The sequence below is a fragment of the Anser cygnoides genome, chromosome 3 (assembly GCF_040182565.1).
Source record: "Anser cygnoides isolate HZ-2024a breed goose chromosome 3, Taihu_goose_T2T_genome, whole genome shotgun sequence".
Taxonomy (NCBI): Eukaryota; Metazoa; Chordata; class Aves; order Anseriformes; family Anatidae; genus Anser; species Anser cygnoides.
Genome location: NC_089875.1, coordinates 100,002,479 through 100,022,901, shown reverse-complemented (window position 1 = coordinate 100,022,901; position 20,423 = coordinate 100,002,479). Strand labels below are relative to the sequence as shown.

Genomic DNA, 20,423 nt, shown 5'->3' with positions numbered 1-20,423 from the left:
ACTTGGAAAATAATACTTCATCTAAGGATGTAAAGCTGATTTCATTCAAACATCAATACTTTTTTTATTATTATTTTAATAAAAATATTAATAAATAATAAAATGTTAATAAACTGAGAACCTGAAATAGGTGAATAACACAGTAAAGGTACTGTGATTAAAGATAAAATGTAATTATGAAAAAAATCAACTTTAGGGAGGAATAAATTTGGTAAGGTTATTGTACTGGGTTTATGTGGCAAGGGCTTGGTAGCAGGGGGGCTGCAGCGGTGGCCTCTGTGAGCAGAGCCCAGCAGCTGCCACGTGTCAGATCAGAGCCAGCTCCAGCTGGCTCCAAAAGGGACCCGCTGCTGGCCAGAGTCAAGCCAGGGAGCGACGCTGGGTGGGCCTCTGGGACAGCAGATGAGGAACTAGGCCTGCAAACCCCAAGGTGAGTGCAAAAGAAGGGCAGGAGGTGCTCCAGGTGCTGGAGCAGAAGTTCCCATATGGCCTGTGGAGAGGCCCCTAGTGGAGCAGGCTGTCCGCCTGCAGCCCATGGGTCCCACATGGAGTAGATCTCCACGCTGCAGCCCGTGGAGGAGCCCCCGGTGGAGCAGGTGGATGTGGCCTGGAGGAGGCTGCGGCCCATGGAGAGCCCCCGCAGGAGCAGGCCCCGGGCCGGAGCTGCAGCCCGTGGAGAGGAGCCCACGCAGGAGCAGGGGGTCTGGGGGGAGCTGCCACCCACACGTGGGGGACCCGTGCTGGAGCAGTTTGCTCCTGGGGGATGGACCCCGTGGCACGGAGCCATGTGGCAGCAGTTCCTGAAGAGCTGCTGCCTGTGGGCAGCCCCCGCAGGCTCAGATCAGGAAGGACAGCATCCTGTGGGAGGGACCCCATGTGGAGCAGGGGCAGGGTGTGACCGTGAAAGAGCGGCGGAGATGAGGCATTAGGGACTGACCACAGCCCCTGTTCCCCTGCACCGCTTGGGGGGAGGACATAGAATAGTGTGGATGGAAGGGGGAAGGTGTTTTTATTTTGCTTTTAGTTCTCACTGTTGAATTTGTTTTGTCCATGATGGTAACTGTAGAGTGATCTCCCTGTCCTTATCTGAACCCTTGAGCCTTTTCCATCATATATTCTCCCCTTTTTTCTTTGAGGAGGGCGAGTGAGAGAGCGGATGTGGTGGAGTTCAGCTGCACCACCACAGTTATTTATAGAAATCCATTTTAATAAAACTTTGGACACTGTCATTGGTGAAAAAACACACAACAGTGCAATATCAGAAGAGTACAAATGTTTTTTTTTTTTTTTTAATAGAAAAAAAGCTACAGACTGGTTATTTTAGAACAAGGGAAGTATTTAACAAATAAATTGCATTGCATTTGTTCAGTTTTATTGTATGTTATGCCTAAGACCTTGTTAGAGCATCAGTCTTTTGGAAAGCTTGGTTACTTACTGTGTTTTTTCAAGACTTAGAGAGATAAAAACACCTTAGTTTAATATCACAGAATCACAGAATCGTCTAGGTTGGAAGAGACCTCCAAAATCATCTAGTCCAACCTCTGTCCTAACACTAACAAGACCTCCACTGAACCATATCACTAAGGGCTACATCTAAATGTCTTTTAAAGACCTCCAGGGATGGCGACTCAACCACTTCCCTGGGCAGTCCATTCCAATGCCTAACAACCCTTTTGATAAAGAAGTTCTTCCTAATATCCAACCTAAACCTCCCCTGGTGCAACTTTAGCCCATTCCCCCTCGTCCTGTCACCAGGCACGTGGGAGAATAGACCAACCCCCACCTCTCTACAGCCTCCTTTAAGGTACCTGTGGAGTGTGATAAGTATGCCCCTTGATCCTCCTCTTCTCCAGGCTGAACAATCCCAGCTCCCTCAGCCGCTCCTCGTAAGACTTGTTCTCCAGACCCCTCACCAGCTTCGTTGCCCTTCTCTGGACTCTCTCGAGCACCTCCATGTCCTTCTTGTAGCGAGGGGCCCAAAACTGAACACAGTACTCGAGGTGCGGCCTCACCAGAGCCAAGTACAGGGGGACAATCACCTCCCTAGACCTGCTGGCCACACTGCTTCTTATACAAGCCAGGATGCTGTTGGCCTTCTTGGCCACCTGAGCACACTGCTGGCTCATGTTCAGCTGCCTATCAACCAGTACTCCCAGGTCCTTCTCTGCCAGGCAGCTTTCCAACATCTCATCTCCCAGCCTGTAGCGCTGCTTGGGGTTGTTGCGCCCCAGATGCAGGACCCGGCACTTGGCCTTGTTGAACTTCATACAGTTGACCTCAGCCCATCAGTCCAGCCTATCCAGATCCTCCTGCAGAGCCTTCCTTCCCTCGAGGAGATTGACACACACACCTAACTTGGTGTCATCTGCAAACTTACCGAGGGTGCACTCGATCCCCTCATCCAGATCATCGATAAAGATATTAAAGAGGACTGGCCCCAGCACTGAGCCCTGGGGGAGTCCCCTAGTAAATGGCCTCCAACTGGATTTGGCTCCATTCACCACAACTCTTTGGGCCCGGCCATCCAGCCAGTTTTTAACCCAACAAAGCGTACGCCAGTCCAAGCCCCGAGCAGCCAGTTTCTTGAGGAGAATGTTGTGGGAAACGGTGTCAAAAGCCTTACTGAAGTCAAGGTAGATCACATCCACAGCTTTCTCCTCATCCACCAAGCGCGTCACTTTGTCATAGAAGGGGATCAGGTTCGTCAAGCAGGACCTGCCTTTCATAAACCCATGCTGACTGGGCCTGATCACCTGGTGGCCCTGCAAGTGCCGCGTGATGACAGTCAAGATAATCTGCTCCATGAGCTTCCCTGGCACTGATGTCAAACTGACAGGCCTATAGTTCCCCGGGTCTACCCTCCGGCCTTTCTTGTAGATGGGCATCACATTTGCTAGCCGCCAGTCAACTGGGACCTCCCCTGATAGCCAGGACTGCCAATAAATGATGGAAATAATATATATATATATAATATATAATAATAATAATAATTAATATGTTATATTAATATATTAATATTATAATTATAATATATAACAATAATATAATATATAATATATATAATGTATATAAATATACATTGATGAAACTTTTCTTCATCAGGAATTATATCCTACATTTAATGGGCTAGTTAGTAAGTCTTCACTCCTATTGGTGGCTTTTCGTTGCTTTTCTTGAGAAATGTATCTTTCAATGTATCCTATTTTACATATAATAAATAAAATGTATTACTGTTTTACTAAAGCAAAATATATTTTTCATATTGTATGAGCTTTCAACTTTGGAAAAATACATGGTACAAACATATAGAGAGACTACACATATATAGTGCATAATGTGCTCTTAAGAATGATCAAAAGGACAATGAATTACTGACTAATAACATGTACTACCTTAACAGAAAATATTTAAACACCCGATGTTGTTTTGAATGGGATTAGATGACATTATAGAAGATTTTCACTCTGATTAGATTACAACTCTAAATTCAGTAACTTCAGGTAACTATAATAATGAGATTAATCTGTTTTGTATACAACGTGGATGATGTACTCTATTTCTGTTTGTCATTGTTCTTTATCTCCAAGACAGGACTAATATTTCTCTCTGTTTTTATAAATACATAAACAAGAAAAGGAGGACTAAGGAGAATCTCCATCCTTTTTTTGTATGTTGAGGGAAACAAAGCGACAAGAGATGAGGAAAAGGCTGAAGTACTTAATGACTTCTTTGCCTAAGTCTTTAGCAGCAAGACCAGTTCTCTGGGTACTCAGCCTCCTGAGATGATAGATAGGGACAGGGAGAAGAATGAAGCCCTCATAATCCAAGAGGAAATGATTAGCGACCTGCTATACCACTTAGATGTATGCAAGTCTATGGGGCCAGATGGGATCCACCTGAGGGTACTGGAGGAGCTGGCAGAATTGCTTGGCAAGATCCTTTCCATCATTTATCAGCAGCCCTGGCTATCAGGAGAGGTCTCAGTAGACTGGTGGCTAGCAAATGTGACACCCATCTACAAGAAGAGGCCTGTCAGTCTGACCTTGGTGCCAGGGAAGCTCACGGAGCAGATTATCTTGAGTGACATCACAAAGCACTTACAGGACAACCAAGTGATCAGGCCCAGTCAGCATGGGTTTGTGAATGCCAGGTCCTGCTTGACTAACCTGATCTTCTACAGCAAGGTGACACACTCAGTAGATAAGGGAAAGACTGTGGATGTGGTCTACCTAGACTTCAGTAAGGCTTTTGACAGTTTTCCACAACATTCTCCTGGAAAAGCTGCCTGCTCAAGGCCTGGATGGGTATGTGCTTCGCTGGGTTAAAAACTGGGTGGTGGGGCCAAAAGAGTTGTGGTGAATGGAATTAAATCTAATTGGTGGTCAGTCAGAAGTTGTGTCCCCCAGGGCTCAGTACTGGGGACAGTTCTCTTTAACAACTTAATCAGTGATCAGGATGAGGGGATCGAGTGCACCCTCAGTAAGCCTGCAGACAACACTAACTTGTGTGGGAGTACAGTTTTACTCAAGGGCAGGAGGGCTCTGCAGAGGGATCTGGATAGGTTGGATTGAATGGCTGAGGCCAACCATATGAAGTTTAACAAAACTAAGTACTGGGTCTTGCACTTAGGGCACAACAGCCCCATGCAACGCTACAGGCTGCAGGAAGTGTGGGAGTTTTCCTCACAAGGGGGAGCAGAGGGGCAGGCACTGAGCTCTTTTCTCTAGTGACCAGCGATAGGACCCAGGGGAATGGCTTGAAGGTGCGATGGGGGAGGTTCAGACTGGTTATCAGGAAAAGGCTCTTTACTGAGAGGGTGGTCGAGCACTGGAACAGGTTCACCAGGGAACTGGTCACAGCACCGAGCCTGCCAGAATTAAAGAAGTGTTTGGACAATGCTCTCAGATTTTTTTTGTGTGTGTTTTCCTTGTTATGTAGCTAATGCAGCACATTATTTTGATGGCAGCAAATTAATGATTGAGTAGGCTATGACACTGAGGCATGGGAGAGCTGGGTTCTCATCCTGGTCTAGCTTTCTGAGTGTTCTCAGGAAATCCATGCTCCTCTTAAAGCTTCATTTTCAAAATCTGCATTATATTGATAAACACTAAGTTAAGTAGCCTTTCAGATAAAGTGATTGAATTAAAGAAGAAAATATATCAAGGGATTTATTTTTTTTTAATTTGTCAGAAGAACTGGAAACCTCTACTTTCTCCTCAGTCTCATCCTGGAATAACATATTCATTATTTACAGTGTTACCATTTGAATACATCAATTCTTGAGGTAAGGCAAGGAGAGATACTGCTAGATTTTCAAACTGCAGCTTTGCTACAGAGCATACCTCATTTATACGGTGGCTATGTTTTATTGATTAAAATACGTTTAAAAATGTATTACATTGGGTTTATATAATGAGAAAATTAAGCACGTCTTTTTAGTAGAATTACTCCTGTTTCTGAATGATAGGGATGACTATAAAGCTGTAATACAAACTGCTCTGCAAGGTTTTAGGGAAAGGTTAAGTACACAGTGGCAATGTGGTATTATGGAAGTGTGCTGGAAAAACTTGGCTATATTTCAGTACCTAGACTTAAAGCAGCGGTGGAAGCCTCAGCCACTAGAGACTGGGCTCTCTGGAGGCTTCGTTCCTCCATCTAAAGAACCCACAAGTGTGGGCAGCTGTACATAATCGTTTTCTCAGTCTTCCCTATCCTGCACAGCACCGTGTATATAACCATGGGGAAGCATAGCTTTGCATGTAGTCCTCAATGAGTTTACATGGCCTTAGAAAACAATCGTCCTCCAGCCTGAGAGGATATTGTCCTAGTTCTTTGGCATCCATGGATTGGTCAGTGGATACAGTCATAAGAAGCTAGACATTGTCCCAGTCTTTATGTTAAACTTCTAGGATATACTGTGTATGTTTTTCTTTACCAAATGATATACTATGCGTATTTCACTTCTTAAAAAACTTATTTCAGTCCTCAGTTTTGGTAGATATCATTGTGCTCTAGTTAAAATAATAGAAAAGAATAGATACGTGTCTTTAAAAAAAATGGTTATTTCAAAATTGATGCGGGTCATAAATATATTATGCTTTTTTATGATGGATGTATTTTATAATGTGATAGGCAATGCTTTAAAATATGTGTGAGAATGTGCTTTAAAATATAAATTTATAACTGAAATGGTGATCCTGTTTCTTTTGGACAAATTGTGCCTAAGTATATATGTTAGCAATTGAATGCTCTAGATTGTTTGCATAAGTTTTGTCATAGTCTGGATAATTTAATTCAAAATTCTTCTGATCAGGCCATCTTACCTGCTTGCAATTGTTCAAACTGTAAATGGGTAGGAAAGCAATCAGATATTATCCTTGAAAGAAATGCAGCTGTTGCTTAAGTAGAAGCTAAAGTTAGGAAAAAGTTATATGCATTATTAGCTGTCTTTTAATGCTGTTATCTGAAGGGAAATAAAGTATAACATTCTTATGTCAGCTGCGCAGCTTTTTGTAGACATCCACTTGTGGCTGTTGTAGAATCCACAGCAGAAATCCAATTTTTGTACTATTTTTCTCTATTATGAGTTATACACAGGGCAGATTGTTAGGTCAGTTTTGACCTTGATACTATGAACATACGAGGTATCCCTATGGTGGTTCTGACTAGATCAAGTAAAGCAAATTAAACTCAGACCTGGCAGGGAACAGAGCCAAGGACTGTGGGAATGTGCAAGACATATTTAGGGGTAAACACCAAAAGTAGTAAGAGAAGAAATCGTGGTGAATTAGGAACAAATGTTGGAAAATAGAGGGAGAAGCTGGTAAAAGAGACTAAGTGGTGTGTAAACAGAGGGCTTGTCAATATGCTTGTGTGTGAGTGAGCCTTGTACTTGACTGCTGCTATCTATCCTACACTGAATAAATCCTTTATCTAAGTGTCTCCTGTGTGGGTGCACTCTCTATTCTGAGCTTGTGTATAAGCACAAGCAAAAGTGAAGCAAGAATAACAAGAAAGTATGGTAAGAGGTTTGAGTGCCAGCAACCAGAGTGAGAAACAATGAGACCAAGGGGCTTGGAGGTCTGGGAAATCGGGATAGGTCAAGTGTCTGAAACCTGTTACAAAGCATCCCTTAGTATGCATCTGTTTGTGAACAGTAGTGAATTCAGTACTCATCAGCCACAGGGGAAGAAGAGGATCAGGACATCTCTGATGCTCAATATTTATGTGAGTGATTTGTATTCTGTGTGTGTCAGTGAAGGCACCGCTTTCTGTCCATCTTGAACTGCATGGTTGGCTGTGTTAGTACTGTGTGGGCATATGTGTGTGTAAGTGTGTGTGTGTGTCTGTATGCCTGGCTTCTGGGCAGACTGGGGACATAGCGCTGGGGCAGCCTCACCTCTATGGGTCTGGGACTGGAGAAATTCTCTGGGTCCTGAAGCCCACTACTTTCATAAAGTCTTATTTGGTTCAGTTGACCATTTTACACCTTATGAGCTTACACACACAGCTAACCAAAAAGGGTAGATAATATGGGTTGGCCAGATAATCCTCTATCACTGGCTTGATAGAGAGAGATCCTGATATCAATAAGTCATATAATTACTAATTTACAGGCAATACATGCAACAATTTCTGCTGTGGTCTCCTTGGCAGCTCTTTCCAACTTCTGTGTATCCTGGCATGTCAGTATAGGACCTTCTGTATGAGAGTCAGTATCAGCATGTTCCGACTGTGCTGCTGTTAGAGTCTGCATGTGTTAGTTTTGAGAAGGTCTTCTTCCCTAAACAGTCTCATGCATAATTCTCAGGTAGAATGATGTCTATGACGAGCTTTATTAACTGAAGCTTTCTCTCTAATGGATTTAACTGACTGTTTTTTTCACTGAAATATATATATATGTATAATAGATATTAAATATGTAATTTAATTTGAAATTAATAGAAGAATCCACTTTTTTCAGTAACTGTCTCTGCCTTGTGTAAATAAAAAGGTGTGATTTTGGTTTTAAATTATTCCAGTGAGAGGATACTTATACTCTACCTTACATGAGATATAGTTTACCTAAATGGAAATAGTGATATGGTCACTGTCCTTCGTTAGGCTGCATATTGTCATGAATCTTAGGAGCATGATAATTTGCCGTTAAATATGCAGTTGAACTTGGTTAATGATTTGAAAATTATTTGAATATGCAGAAATACATAGAGATAACATGCTCACATAACTTTCTGAGGAAATCAGGATAAAATGGATTCATGAGACATTCTCATTTATTCACTTCTTATCAACAGAGTCAACTGTTAGGCATATGGCTGAGACAGCTCTTGCAGAATAGCTTCAAGGTATTTTGTCTTTCATGTTCCCCCCATACGAGGCGTGTGCCAAGCCCTTGTCTGCTACTTCGTATTTCTACAAGGAAGACATTTCACACCACACTGGGAAAGCTTTCAAGATTTACTTTTAATTTTTTTATTTATCCGTGATTTTTTTTTTCTGAATTCATAGGTTGACTTCGAGCATTTCAATCAAAATCTTTAGATGTGAATACTAAAATTCCAGTAGTGTGCTAAAAGTAACCTTACTTCCTGAAATCATGAGTTCCCACTGAAGTCAGTGGAAACTCTTGTTGCTTACTGCTTCTAAAAAAAACCTACCACTTTAATACAAGTGTTTAAATTATGATCAGAGGAAGGATTCTTAAAAGTACATAAGGGGCAAAATAAAAATCCCATTGGAAGTCACTGAATCTTGTGAGATTAAGCAGTTTAGTTTCCTTTGAAAACCCTACTTTCTGTATCTAAAATTAGAGCCACACTTTTTAAGGTGAAGCATCTGCCATTTCAAGATTCTGAAATATTTTTTTCCACCTCAAGGAACATGATAAAATGGAAGTGGAAAAAAGATAAAATGAAAATTAATGTTACAATGTTGAGGAGACTTACAAATGATTAGACAGAAAACTATTACAAAAATAACTTGTTTTGTAGGTCTCAAAAGAAATAAAAAAAAAAAAGAAGAAGAAGAAGAGCTCTATTTAAATAAATTCCATATGGAATTTTACTATCCTAAATAGATTTTAAATCTTCCAAATTTAGTCCTTGTCTACACATTTCTGAGAGGATTCTGTAATTTCTCAGCTGCTATATTTGGGATTAGTGGCATAACCACTGCTCTAAAATAAATAAATTTTAGGAAATGATTAGAGCTTTATTATAGAAGATACCTTGATCCTATTGAAGTAAATCAGAGCCAATCTGGGAACGCTTTCTGAAGGGGATCCTCAGAGTTTGTAGGGGTTTTTGTTCCTACTTCCTGTGCCTTGTTTAGGCAGAACTGTTTAAATATGACAGTGCTGGGCTTGTGCAGAAAAGTTAGATAATATCTTTGTCCTGGTTCCAGTTAGGACAGAGTTAATTTTCCTCATAGTAGCTGGTAGGGTGCTACGTTTTGGATTAGGATGAGAAGAGCGCTGATAACATGCTGATGTTTTAATTGTTGCAGAGCAGTGTTTACACCAGGCCAAGGACTTTTCGGCTTCTCGCTCTGTCCTGCCAGCGAGCAGGCTAGGGGTGCAGCAGGAGCTGGGAGGGGACAGACCCAGGACAGCTGACCCAAACTGGCCAAAGGGGTATTCCATACCATCTGACGTCATGCTAAACAATATATAGGGGTGGCTGGCCGGGGTGGGGGGGCCGGCTGCTCGGGGATAGGCTGGGCATCGGTCAGTGGGTGGTGAGCAATTGCATTGTGCATCACTTGTTTCTTACACATTATTATTATTAATACTATTATCATTATCACTATTATTATTATTGTTATTATTATATTCCTGTCTTAATAAACTGTCTTTATCTCAACTCACAGGCTTCACTTTCCCGTTTCTCTCCCCCATCCCAGAGAGGGAGGGGGGAGGGTGAGCGAACGGCTGTGTGGTGTTTAGCTGCCAGCTGGGTTAAACCACAACAATCTTAGAGAATTTTTACAAGGTTCATTAGCAGTAGGACTCAAGTTTGCAAGTGGTGAATAGTAGAAATGCAGATAAAACTAGATGCAGAGATAAAAATAAAAGGCAGAAAGAAAAGACAGAATTTTAAGCATGTTATTGGGCATGCTGGTTGTGCTCAAATCCTTTTTTCTTCTTTATTTGTTTATGACTTATCCTTCTACCACTTTCAGTTGTTTCGTTAAGGATGGATTTGGTGGTCTTTATTTCAGGGAACAAATGATTCAAAAGCATGTTAATTTTTAAAGGATGTTTTGTCTCAGCAATAATATTCCCGTTTGGCCCACCAACAGCAATTAAAAACCCACTCCTTAGTGGGAGACACAAGACCACAAAAATGTCTTTCAGTACTAATGTATTTTCCATCCAGACTTATCACAGTTCACAAATTGTTAACTTCATTAACAAAACAGCCGAGAAGTGAACGTGGACAGAATTTAAACAACCCTTTCTCCTTCCTTGAACTGGTTTAGGCACAAAGTTCTAGTAACATGGGATGTTTGAGTTACTAACAGATACTCTGTGACAGAAGCTTCATTTTCAAAGGTTGTTAGAAGGAGAATTTCCACATACAGTCAATTCATATAAATTTTTATTATTATTATTTTTGTGAAAAAGAAAATATACTAAAAAAACTCTCTGGCAAATAGATTGGTTAAAGTAATTTACTATTCTATTATGTTCAACAGCTGTCTCATATAAAACATTCCTCATCCTACTTGCAGAAGAATAACCATGGGAAGTTGTTCAATCAAGAAAGGTCATTCTCACCTTTCAGGAATGAGTTCTGTTAAACTGCTAGTGGTAGTAAGTGGCCCTAAATGAAACTTCTCTATCAGCCTTAAGGTATTTTTTAATCTGTTAAATATTATATTTTTCAAATGGCTGGATTTTAATTTTAATAAAATCTGAAATACTCTCAGTAACAGTTCCTATATGTGCAATGCTATTCTGGGGAAGAGGAGGCGGGGAGGGAGGGGGGAATGGAAGAGAGGGTGGGGAAGATGGGGGGAGAGGGGGGAGGAGAGAGAGAGAAAATTAAAATTGCTAGACATAAAATGCATGCATAAAATGATTAAGAAAAAAAAAACTGTTCTACACGTATGTGTATGTACAAATGCTATATACAGATTATTCTGTATTCACAGAGCGTTATCTATCCTTACCTGTCATGCTAATGTTAATGTGTTCCTTCTCATTTTTAAGAGGTACTTTGTAAAATAAAATTTCATTTTGCCAGAAAGAAATCACATTTTATTAGTAGTATCTCTCAGAATGTTATGAGAGAAGCCATGCAAGTGTGGCCTGATTGTTATGATATATTTACAGTGGAATAGCTGAGAACAAACCATACTCCTCAGTGACATAAAATCTAACATTTATGGGTATAGTGGGAAGATAGTGATTTCTAGTCAAAGATCTTCTAAAATACATTTTTGCAAGCTGTTGGACGTTTGTGGATGTGTTCCCACTGAGAATATTGTTTTATTGTTTTTAAACTTACATTGTCATTATAAAACTTAATTTGCCTTAATAATCCAAAGCAACCCCAGGCCAATCTCATTGACCTTCTCCATATTTAAAACCAATTAGCAGTTGTTACCTAGGTTTCTCTGCCCTTGTTGCCTCCTGTTCCAAACATGTTAAAAGGAAGTAAAATTTTATTTAAGAGTTCTTCTGGGCTTCACAGTTTCCTTTCTGAGTGTGAATAATTATTATGGAGCAGAGGTAGTCCAGGTCTTTTGGACATATCTTCACTATAACAATTATCTCTGCTGCTTTGTTCTTGCAGCGTTAAGTACAGTTGGACAGACTGGGTCCAGGTCTCATTTATTCTGAATGGTGCTTTTGGATAGGCTTTGCTCTGTATGTTAGAAGTTCCCTTGTTGGCTGCTCATGGCAGAAATGCTGCACTCTAATTCCTGGGTGAGAGAGGAGACGCTAGTCTTTACACATGAGGTGTTGCAAAATGATGTGTGCTTGTGATTGGAAATGAGATTATAATTTCCTGTATTTTTTATTCTGTGTGTCAGTACCTGTATAAGCATGATCATGACTCAGAGAGAAATTCAGAGAGAAATTAACATTTTTATAAGTCCTTGAAGAGGCCCAGTTGATTTAGACTCTGAGCATTTTAAAAACAGATTATCACGAATTTATTGTGTTTAGCTCAAAACATAAATAGATAAGTTGAGGTGCCAGTACCCATCCGTTGCTTAAGAGCCTCTTGGCTCAAATATAATTTGAGTTTATTTCCCTCTTACAGTTCCCTCCTTAGATCAAGGTGCTTCATTTCTAATCCAGTGTTTGCGTGGAAGTCTTTGCATGCCCTTCCCAGAGTTTAGTTCTCTAATGGCTTAACCAAAATCAGACTCATTTTGTTTGTTTTATTTGGATCAGTAAGAATCACATTCTGTAATGGAACTTTAGAAGTATGTTCTCCAAATAATTTGCAGTCAAATGAGTAGAGCACTCATCTCAGAAGCAAGGAATACGTCTTTCAGCATGCTAAGGCTAAAGTTGGAGTTCAATGTTGAAATTCCTAGTTAAGTATTCGGGATAATTGCAAAATGTTGTTTCAGCAGCTCCGCCTACAGCTGTTGTGGCTTGGAAGCATTGAAAGCTTTTGAAGATAGATTACTTTAGGTGTGTGCTCAGCATGTAATATTTTTGAGTCATTCTTCATAGTCATTAATCACTCTTCATCACTTATCCTTCCCATATGTCATATGAGAAGTGTAGGTATCTAAACTGTATGTTCTGAACAACAGTCCTGGGGCCAGGTATCTATATTTTCAAACACTGCCTTGCCTTCATTGGTAACGTCTAAATGGAGTTTCTGTATCTCATGTGTATACTTATGTCAAACATTTAGTCACCAATTAAAGCTGTAAAAATCCAACTCAGTCTCTGCTGAAATCCAAAAGGTCCTATGAACTACAATGTTTAACAGTGATCTGATTATGCAAGTTTCAGAAAACTCTTGTTAGATCTTTTGGGGATCTGTATATTGGAAACAAAATCAATTGGAAGTGTTGTTGCTTAATATTTCAAAAGTGGTTTCTTAAAACTACTTCAAAAGCTTAATCCCTAAAAGATTGCAACAAAGATCACATCTAAGAGTGAATTTAGTTCATTTCATGAATTACTAATAGACATCCATCTGAAGCACTGGGCACCTTTACAACAAATTACAAATTGTATTACCAGTCTAACAAACAGAGGCAATAAATATATTCCAAGAGTTTCCCGAAAAAGTAATCACATACATTGCCCACCATTGCAAGTTTACTATTTTTCTAAAAGACAAAAACGTTATACATTGCAGAATGTATTAGTAACATTTCATTTCTGTAAGACACACTACAAAAGCTTACTACTCTTTATTTGTGTACATGGAGTTTTGATTTTCATGGAATCTTTTGAGCATGTAATTGGTAGAGTTCAGTGATTCACAGCTTTCTAATTCAGCTGATATTTTGGCAAGTTATTAGCCAGCTGCTCTTTATTGAAGCAGATGTTATGAACCATGCATAAAATTGTCAAGGTTACAGTCAGTACAACTAAAGCTCTATCCTTCTCTTGTCAGGCTTTGTAATAAAGCATCTAATGACATCATCAGGAAAATCAGCTTCAGAAACTTGGTATTGCTCAAGGTCATTACCCATTATTTTGTATTGTTCCTGAATCTCTTCTTTCACCTTCTCCTTCTCTTTGTGGCCAACTTTCTTCAATCTTTAATTTCATCTTAGTAAAGCTTGTATTTTGTTGTCACATCTTCAGCTTCTAGCCTTCTTTCATGCTGATTTCTGCACTTGAAAACGTCCTTCAGTTAGTATTTTTCAGCTCTTGTGCTTCTTTTACTTCCTCTGACATAAAACTGAATAATCAGTAGGGGCTACTTTTTTCTTCTTTCTACAATGATTGTTCTGCATATTTCAAAAGCAATAATAGGACAGCCACAGAATACTAGTTCAGAATAATGGACCTACGCACAGCCAGATATTGCTGCCTCTTTGGGGCAGGAAATGGGTTTGTCTAGTATTTTTTCTTCATTGTGAATCACAATGTGTGACTGTACATCTCCTGTACAGAACGTGACTGGGATGGAAAAAGTACAAAGTGTTATTTCACTAAAATCTGAGATTATCACTTCAATATTTGCATCATTACTTATATTTTCAAATACTTACTATAAAATATAATGGGAAGAATGACAATGCGTGAGACAGGTAGCAAGAGTTGAGTTTAAGAATTGTAGCTTTAAAAATTTAAGCCAAGTATATTATACCTGTATTTTTTTCTTTAAACAGTTATTATTCTTTCTAGATTTTTATAACTTGCCGGTAGAGTAGTACAGTATCTGTTTGAATAATTAAGTGGAAAAAAAAAAGTAGATTATTTATCTAGGGTTTGCCTAATCATAGCTTCTTATGATCTACATCTGCTAATATAGTTGCTGCCTAAAGACTGCAAATAGTCACCCATTATAACCTCCACATTAATTTCAGCTGAAATAACTAAGGTTTGAGTTTGACTCTGCAGTCTATTTTTCATACAGAAAATATTTGAGAAATACATTACATACATTTGTCATTAGTCTATTAAGTACCTTTACAGCACAGTAATTTATTGATATTCTTAGCAATTCTGGTTGTTGTTATTATAACTACTATTTTATTTATTTAATTAATTATTTTTACTTCTAGGTAATTTGACAAAACCCAGATAGTCTCCTTGCATAGAAAGACTTGCTTCTTTTTCCTTACTAATGTTTTCGATAGGCAATTATCCACATACCTGACTCATCATTTGTACATAACTAGGCATGATCAGGGCATACAGTAATTGCATTCAGGTGTGCTATTGTGATTGCTCTTTTCCATATGTAATTTAGGAAGTCACAAAATGAATATATGCTGCTTTTAATGACTCTGCTACGTATTCTTATACAGGCATAGTACAAAAATGATCTAACTTCGGAAGCCACAGACAAATGAGACAGAATAAGCATGACCTCTTTGTAGCAGATCATTTTGATATTTTGTATGCAAAAGGAAGTCAATCATAATATATTTTAAATTATATCTTGAAGAAATCATAAATTTATTCTCTAAAATCTATATGACAATTTGGTATGAGACAATGTAAAGTCAGATATTATTCTCAGGTGAAGTAAAGGTAAAAACTCAACAGTTAATGAATCTTTGATTTCAAGCATAGAAATCTACATGTAAAATGCTTGGTGAAAAAGAAAACAAATGTTTTGTTTTTTGGCTTTAAATCATAAGAAGGAACAAGAGTACCTTTGTATATGGAGAGACTTATGGAAGCTAAAATTTACAGAAGTGATTTCAAATAAGAAAAATATTGAGATATTGCTTCCTTTGGGACAGAAACATTAATGTGTCTCTATAAAACTTCCTGAAGAAAACTGTAGTACAACTGTTGCTAGTGGTCATTGAAGATGACTTAAGAGCAACAAATTCTGAAGCCAAATGCAGTGTTCCTCTTCCACAATCTACAACAAGAATTGAAAGAAAATATATATTGTTATATTTTACCTAAATATTGATTATGCTTTCTATCTACTAGAGGTAATTGTAAAAGTATAAATGATTTGAAATACACTGTTTATCTTGAAATCCCATAGATAAATTTTTAAGTGGCAGTTAAAAAAACAGTTACACAACTTATTTTTGAAAGGTTCTGTTTGCCAAAGAACTACTTTGGCAATTGTTATGAAATTTGGACCATTATGGAAAAGGAAACATAAAAAGGTTATTTAGATAAGTTACAACTTGCTATTTGTCTTTTAGTACTCTGAACAAAGACATACAAACAACATTTTCATGTTGCTTAAAAGTAATGTGAAAGTATTAGTAGTATGAAAATAACCACAAGCAGAGAATATAATTGTTCAAAATAATTAATCTGGAAATAAGTGTTATTTTCTAGCTTTTTAAGGTATAATAGCAATATGTCATTGTAGACCTCACTGACAGCTGTGCACATAGAGCCATTTTCATTGTTAACGTCCCTATTCTGTTATTCCATACTGAAAGCAATTATGCATGTTATACCCTCAAAAGTACATTAGTGCTTCCTACTTTTTTAAAGTACAGTGCAGTAAATCACTATATCCTTAATTTCTCTTTATTGCAGAATGTGAAACAGTTCTATATACATTTTCCCTACACACTGATCAAAAATGAACTTCACAGAACATTTATTCTATTTACCAGATGGCCAGTTGCATCCATCTATGAAAGGCATGGACTCCTTTATCTGGAAAAGTTTTCGTGAGTAGTTTTAAACTCTAATAGCTGCATCTGTGTTGTTGTTGTTGTTGTTGTTATGGTTTGGTTTCGTTTTCCATCTTGAACAATAGAGGAAAGATGCATATTTATGTTGAATTTGTAAAACTTGAATAAGCATTGAAATCTACAGGTTTGAACAGATCCCAGTACAGCTTACACTTATTTTGATTAGTATGAATAAAAGATATGTATGAAATAATTATGATTAATTTGATTTATTTACTTTACAAGTTCAACATATCATTTTACTGTATATCAACATACTGCTAGCAAGAAGCAGAAGGTGTGGTTTAAGCCCAGCAGGCAGCCAAGTACCATACAGCTGCTCACTGACTCTCCCCAGATGGGATGGGGGAGAGAATCAGAAAGATAATAGTGCATCAAATCATTCACTGAGAAAAAGATAGTTTACTAGGTAAAGCAAAAGCTGCACATGTGCAAGCAAAGCAAAATGAGGAATTCATTCACTACTTCCCATCGGCAGACAGGTGTTCAGCCGCTTCCAGGAAAGCAGGGCTCAATATGTGTAATGCTTTATAGGGAAGACGAATGCTGTCACAAATGTCCCCTCCTTCATCCTTCTGTACCCCAGCTTTTATTTTTCAGCATGGTGTCACAGGGTATGGAACATCCCTTTGTTCAGCCTGGGCCAGCTGTCCTGGCTGTGCCCCCTCCCATCTCCTGGTGCACCCCCAGCCTCCTCGCTGGCAGGGCAGCACGAGGAGCAGAACAGTCCCTGGCTCTGTGAGAGCACTGCTCTGCAACAACTAAAACATCAGTATCTTATCAACACCATTTTCATCAAAAAATCCAAAATGTGGCATCATACGGGCCTCTAAAAAGAAAATTAACTCCATCCCACTCAAACCCATGGCAAGTTGTTCCAGACTAAGTCCCAGAACAGTGCAAGCTCCAGGAGGAGAATCAGTGATGATATAAACTGTCTGAGAGACACCTGGGAAGATCTTCTGATTAAGATTCAGCCTGACTGAAAATACATAACAGAAGAATAGTATTTTCTGGTCCAGATAAAGGGGCTTCTATAAACGAAGCCCCTAATGCTCCAAAATGTGTTCCTGCAATCTCTCTGTCACCCTGAAGGCACTCCTCTCCCCAGTTCCCAGTCTGAGACATTGTGGAAACTATCCTCACTGGAATCCCACTAAATTGTTATTGCATGTAGCAGTGTAAGGCAAGAAGGACATTGTGTGTGAAGGTCTGCTTGTGAGATGAGTGTCTTTTCTAGATTTTTGTAAGAAATGTAACTTCCATTTAATAAATGAAAGATATATATTATGCTTAAGGTGATATGCTCTTATTCTATAAATTCCTGAAACCATTGGCACTGTAGGGGCTTATCAAGATCCAGGAAGGACAGTCTATAGATAATGTAGATAGCATCAAGAGAGCAGGAGTTGGATTTGATGATCCTTGTGGGTCCTTTCCAACTCAGAATATTCTCTGATTCCATGACCTCTGGAAATAAAAGGTCATGGGATAGATCTTCAAGTTAGAATTGTTTTCTTGAAAGGGTAGGTTTGTGAGAGGTCTTTTTCTAAGCATGTCTGACCCCAGTGCTTGGGGCATACTACTTCTTTGATGGAATCTGCCTCATAGGAGCAGAATTATGGAAAGAGGAAAAATTGAGGGAATAGAAAGCAGTTATGTTCACTGGTGAATGAAGAAGCAGTTCTGGTTGCGTGAGCATAGGCGTTAAAAGTGTATGTAAGCAGATGATTTTCTGAACCTTCCTCCCATCCTGTGAGCCAGGGACACCAGCTGAAGCTGCAGAAAGGGCCACCCACATCCATAGACAGCCATCACATATGGAAAACCTCTTACCAGGTATCCTTCCAGCTTATGGGACACTAATCCTGAATCAGATCCAGGATGCATTCCATTTTGCAATGAGACAAGAAGAATATTTGACTGTGTCATGGCAGGAAAACACAAAAAGGATGAAATTCCAGGAATCCTATATATCCATGGATAAGGAGGGACTGGTAATATAGACAAGATCAGCCACAGTGTAAATGGACACTTTATCACTTTACTTTTGTAGAGGGATAGGAGTAGAGAGACGTAGAAAAATCCTTGGCACTTTGGAAGCACTGCACTGGAAAAAAGTAAAAACATTAGTGTATCACCACTATTTTCATGAAAAATCCAAGACACAGAATTATGTGAGCCTCAACAAATAAAATTAAATCTGTCCCAGACAAAACCTTGACACGAGGCCAAGTATATGCAGTTGGAGAGCAAGTCTGTGCATGGCTACATGTTGCTCTCTATGTACACTTTGTGCATTATGAGACTATCTTCAAATCTTAATATATTCACAGTGAATCATAAGTGTTTCGCCCATTGTTCATTATAAAAAGTTAAATGACAAAGATGACCATTGCATAAAATAACATGTGACAATTATCAAGTAAACTGTTGCTTTTTTGACAAGTATCATAATTAATTTTTTGTCAGTTATTTAAGCACTTAATAAGGCTTTCCTAATTTTATCAAAACATCATTTTCATTGATTTTCTGTTATTAAGTATCTGTTAAAATCTTTGTCATGCACAACAGTACTATAGTTAGGATACCTTAGATGATATTGCTGGGATATTAATCAACAACATTTAGCAAAAAAAGGCACCAGGAAAGTTTTCAAGGATTTACAGAACATTCCCTTTTAGTTTTTTTTTCTTTCTCTTTTTGTTCGTGAAAAGTAGATCTCATTACATGAAGTATTCATAATTGCTGAAAAGAATAATCAATCAGTTTAATTATTTTAATCTAAATTAATGTACATATTAATTCTCTTTTTGAATAGAAAAAAAACACTTAACACTTGCATCTAGATTTTTTTTAAAGTATGTTATTTTCTGGTGAAAAAATGTAAATAATATATGACATTTCTTCTAACTGTAGGCACTTTTGCCTTCCTTGAACTGCTGGAGTTTATTCAGTGCATAAGTTAAGGCCAATGTTAGGCATCTTCAATGCAAAACTGTTAATGCTATCATGTGGCCTTCTCTTCTACTTATGATTACTTATGTCCTAAGTCTTATCTCAATGTTTTTAAATTAAAAAATGCTTTTCTATTAGGTGAGCTATAATTTAAAGGATAATAATAATAACAGTAGTAGTAATAATAATAATAAAGATCCTGAGGGTTCATCATTGTTGAAGATCCTATGGCACCTTTTGATACTTTACTGAATCTACTCTGTTTCACACTTTTGTGGGTTAACCCTAGTAGGCAGCTAAGCGCCACAAAGCTGCTCACTCACTTTTCCTCCCACTTTATGTGGGATGGGGGAAGAATAAAAGCAAGAAAGCTAAAGTCAAGATAAAAATCACTTAATAAGTGAAGGAGAAGTGGAAGAAGAGAGAAAACAAAACAAACAAACAAAAAAAGCAATGCAAAGGCAATCAATCACCACCTTCCAAGTGTAGACCAATGTCCACCCAGTTCCTTAACCTATCTAAACCCTGCTCCACTTCATTTTATTGTTGAGCATGATGTTCTTTAGCATGGATTATCTCCAGTGAGTTCAGGTCATCTGCTTGGTTGTGTTCCTTCCCAGCCTCTTGTGCAATCTATTCAATGGCAGGGCAATGTGAGCAACAGAGAAGGCCTTGGTGCCATGCAAACACTGCTCAGACATTACTAAAACATTGGTGCACTATCAGCATTGTTTTGGTTACAAATCTAAAACACAACACCAAAAGAGCTGTTAATGAAGAAAACTAATTCCATCCCAGCTAAACCCAGTACCCAGCATGGATATATTTTAAATAAGTATGTAGATCCGCTTTCAGTATCACTAAGTTATGACAATTTATGCTGAAGGATTTTGCCTGATCAGGACATAAAAGATTCAAGCATTAGTTATTCACCAACATGGGGATAGGCTACTGCATTTTCTGCAAATATAAGGCGATACTTGACAATCTTTCTTTGACAGCAAACCCTCCCCATTGCCCCCCTCCCCCACCCCCCCCAAAAAAAAAAATCTTCTACATCTTAATTTTTACATTCCTGTAAATGGTAATGCCCCAGGGTCCAGATCAGGTCCTTTGTTTTTAATTCACAATTG

The 20,423-nt window shown here is 38.7% G+C and overlaps 1 long non-coding RNA gene across 1 annotated transcript; it reads left to right on the top strand.

Annotated features, from left to right (window-relative positions):
- The first annotated feature begins 3,128 nt into the window (after positions 1–3,128).
- On the top strand, positions 3,129–16,730 carry LOC136790511 (uncharacterized). Its single transcript, XR_010830564.1, has 3 exons — positions 3,129–4,304; positions 5,191–5,284; positions 16,252–16,730. It is a non-coding gene; the product is annotated as an uncharacterized lncRNA (long non-coding RNA).
- The last annotated feature ends 3,693 nt before the right edge of the window (positions 16,731–20,423 follow it).